The sequence below is a fragment of the Mastomys coucha genome, unplaced genomic scaffold, assembly GCF_008632895.1.
Source record: "Mastomys coucha isolate ucsf_1 unplaced genomic scaffold, UCSF_Mcou_1 pScaffold23, whole genome shotgun sequence".
NCBI classification, from domain to species: domain Eukaryota; kingdom Metazoa; phylum Chordata; class Mammalia; order Rodentia; family Muridae; genus Mastomys; species Mastomys coucha.
This window is the reverse complement of record NW_022196906.1, coordinates 73,913,647-73,917,945: the sequence shown is the minus strand read 5'-3', so window position 1 is coordinate 73,917,945 and position 4,299 is coordinate 73,913,647. Positions and strand designations below refer to the sequence as shown.

The following is a 4,299-nucleotide window of genomic DNA, read 5'->3' as shown; positions in this document are numbered from 1 at the left end:
TCAGACTACAGAAAGTTTTACAATTATGAGTGTAAATAAAGATCAAAGTAGAACTGAGGGCTGGACCTTGGAGCAAACATTGAGAAAAGGGGAAGGAAAATTGAGATTCCCTATGAAGGGTTGAGAGAATCAGCAGACTGCATTATCTCTGCAGCCAAAAGTTAGAAAGGAGAATGTCTAGGAGGAAGTAGTAGGAAGATGTTCTAGTTCAGTAAGACAGAATCCTGGGTCCTGAGAGATGGAGCAAGAGAAGAATACAAAGTTAGATTCTGCATTGAAGAGTAGACATGGGGCAAAAGGGAAGGGAGGTTTGGATGAAAGACAAATAAAAATCTTGAGTGTTAAAAGGACTTAAGGATGGCTCACATAAACAATTTCCTAGAGCTTTCACTATAGAGTAGAACAGAAAATGTAAAACATACAAAGGATAGAATAGTTTCTGGGTAGGATTTTTGTTTAAACATGTTTTAAATTTCCCCCTCTTGTTCATCCCCCCCATCCTCCTATGAACCCCCTCTCTCCTTCTTAAACTCACAACCTCTATTTCTTTTTCTTTTTTTTTTATGCTGAGAATTACCTACTTTATTTCAATGAGAGAAGTACAGAAGTTTAATTTTGTGTTCCTATTTCATTTTGGTGTGGCAGAGTCTTTAGAAACAACAGCACTGTTACACTTCCAGGGGTCTGGGCAGCTTGTGGCAGAGTATTTCCCTAGAACAAGCAAGCTCCTGGGTTTCATCTCCAAGATTACAAAACAATTTTTTTTTTTCTGTAAAAACATCCTTGAAGAGCTAGTATCAGAAAGTACCAGCAATAAATGATTCTAAACATTATACTTCAAAGGGCCAAAGAATAACTGGGCTACAAATAAGTAATCTTAACAGAAGACCCTGACTTAGGGATGAGACAGACTTCAGGGTGTGTAATTGAGTAGATATAGCACTGTGCATATCAGATTTCAAAGAAGCCCCACTTTATTACAGAGAGCACACAAAACTCTTTCCTTTCCTGGGTAAGTCCTATTCACTTTCTCCAGGATAACAAATGTATGGCTCACGTACCCCATTTCCTGTTCTATCTGTACTTCCCATGTCGGTTAAAGTGTTTGTAGAGCTAGCTGATTTCATTTGTTAAGGTTGTGCGAGTCCTCAATGAAGAGTCTGTTTTCAACCATTTTCTTCTTTCAGATACAATGCTACAATTCATATCCTCTCCAGACTCAATGCCATATACTGGGCCCTTGATTAGTTTTTGAGGATGCCTTTTGAAATTTCCCAGGATTCCAGTGCTGTCCTATATACAAAACAGAGCTGTTTTCTCGTTCCAGTGATCAACCACTCTGGGAGGAGGAAGAGTAAGCCTTCCATGGGCCAATAGTAGAACCTAGAGAGACGCTTCTGCATGTCACAGGCATTTAGCCCCATAGGCTCCTAGTTGCTACCCAGTGAAGACTCCCTGTCATTTCTCTAACCCGTCCATCTCAATAGGACAGTAAACTAGCCAGAAAATGGGAAGCAGGTGTGAATTTCAAAGACAAGACAAGAACACAGTCCCAAGCAAGACTCACTAGGGCTGACAGTAAAAGAAGCTATCTTGGGCCTTACCTCACAACCTCTATTTCTTTACTTATTACATATATATGTCTGAATGTGTATTCTTAAATATATAAGTTCAACCTGCTCAGTCCATATACTCTTATGTATTGTATATGCTTTCAAATCTAGACACTGTTAACTGCAAGCAGATATTATAAGTCCTGGCTTAATGAGTTATGTCCTACACCTCCCCAAGAAGTACCAGCAGGAGACTAGGTGTTCTAGCACATGAGCTTCTGGGAGCCATTTTACATTCAAACCACAACATACCACCACATTGGCTCCTGGCTGGATATGTGTCAGGAGAATATGGTAAACTGAGTTGAAAGGGACCAGAACTATAGAGGTACAATGAGTGACCAAGATGATTTTATCTGAGGGACAAACAAATCCTTTATTTTCTGTGGACTCCCTCCCCACAGCCTGGACAGTATCGAAAGCAAAACAGTGCCATGGCCCCAGGGCTGCGGCTGCCCACCTGTTGAGTGAAACCTGGTTCCAGTTACATTCGAAAGCTCCACCCCCACAGAGTAACAAGGAAGTCATTGATTGGACTGTTACACTGACGTATTTTGGGGGGGGAGTGGTTTTGGCCCCAGGTAATATACCTGTTGGGAGAACAAAGGATTATTATTAAAGAACCAAGATGGCTGAGCCCCTTCCATGTGGGTAGGTATGTCTGTGGCCACTCTATCCTATCCCTAACTCTCTCTAGCAGCTGCTCTCCTTTCTAACTCCATTTTTCCACGTTACCCACTGTTTTACGTTACTGCAGGACAGTAACAATTTTCAAACTGCACAGTCTGTTAATTGAAGTGGCACAACACAGCATCAATCCTCACAGAACTCTGCAAAAAAATATATTACTCGCTTCTTTGGCTTCCCTCATAGTAATATGTACCATTTCATGAGAAATAAAGAAGCACATCTTAGCTTCTTTTCCTGTTGTTATAACAAAATACATTGACAAGAGGAACTAAGAGAGGAGAAGCTTTCTTTTAGCTTAGACTTCCTGCTCTATTTTGGCCGGTGAGTCAAGGCAGTGCAAGCTTGAAGCAGCAGGTCCCATTGTTTCCACAGTCAGAGTGAATGTGTGCAGCCTAGTACTCATCTTGCTTTCTCTACTCTTACGCAGCCTTACATTCATCCACCTAGTGAATGGTGCTACTCATAGTGGGCAGTTCTTTCTCCATCACTGAAGCAATCAATCACACGAATGACCAGGGACTAATCTCCCTAGATGCTGTCAATCTGACAACAGCAGCCATTATAGAGTCCAAAAATAAAACATATGTAATCTTCTATATATTGCATATGGAAAGGGCTACACACAAGATAAGAAAAATGTTGAGATGAAGAAATGAATATGTTTTTTAGTTCTATTTAAAGTTTATAAATAGTTGTTTAGCAGGAAGGAGATACCAATCAGATATAACTAACCAAGTGATCTGTTCAGGATAGTCAGGGTGGTTGGTTCACAGAAGAGAAGCCAGTATTGGGCTATTGACAAAGTAAATGAGTGATGATGGCCTGTTGAAGTTCACATGAAGTGAAGAAAACATAAGTTCTGCTAACATAAGTTTGCAACCTTGTTCATGTAGTTTTTTAGTCTAAATTACCGGTCTGAAATCCCAGCTTTTCTATAAATCTCATTATCTATCCAGGGACCAAGCAACTGAGTGAAAAATCTCACCTTTAACTTCATACTTGTAACACTCACTAAATTTATGTGCACTTTTAACATGGGTGTATGGTTGAATTTTGACAATGTGTGAGCTACTACAAGTCCGCCAGCCTCTTTTAAAGTGGTTTATATTGTGCAGTCATAAAGTCTGGGTTGTTTTGAAGCGTTAAGACAGGCTGACTTAAAGAAAACATTTTTTATTCTGATATGAATGAGAATACAGAACTCTCTATTTCATTCCAGAAGAAAAAAATGAGTAAAAACAGTCTACTAATGCACCTCTGCTTCCAGTTCAGGGACCCAGCCAAGAAGGGCCTTAGAGTCCAGAGATAAAAAGCAGTCTCTTGGCAGGATGGGTCAGGGAGATTAATCTACACGGAATAGAGTGCCGTTGTACTCAATTTCTCATACCATGCTTCGTTTTCTCTCATAGGTCACTGTTTTTAGAAAATTGCCCTGAGCAGATTTTTTTCCTTTGCCTTCCAGGAGTTAGTGTCGCTAATAGACAAGACTAGAATGGATAGTCTGGAGTGTTATATAGCCTCCAACATATGAAATGTGTTAGAGTCCAGTTACTCCAAACATCACCGTATGAACTAGCACCTCCATTGTTTTAAACAGCTCCTTCTATCATTGTGATAGAGCAATTGTGATTGGGGAGGATGCTGACAGGTATGTCTTGCAAGGCCAGTCATGACTATAGCTATCAGGGTTCACAGTTGGTATGGTTCATGCTTACATTTCTCCTCTGGTAGTGTGCATGGCAACTTCCAGAGCCATGAAAGCTAGCCAGTACGGATAAAGCTTCTAGATACGTACCAGCTTGATGTAATAATATTTAAGGTTCTACATGACCTCACTCACCAGGAACTGAGAAGCAAATCAATCAATCAATCAATCAATAAATAAATAGCCCTCTCTTGGTCCTGTACTTTTATTTGTTATCCCAGTATCATAGGGGCATTGTGGTAAGCTCACTATTTTATATACATATACATACATATATATATATATATATAT

At 40.0% G+C, this 4,299-nt stretch overlaps 1 pseudogene; it reads right to left on the bottom strand.

Annotated features, from left to right (window-relative positions):
- Window positions 1-1,074: 1,074 nt before the first annotated feature.
- On the bottom strand, window positions 1,075-1,462 carry LOC116073832 (annotated as a pseudogene).
- Window positions 1,463-4,299: the final 2,837 nt, after the last annotated feature.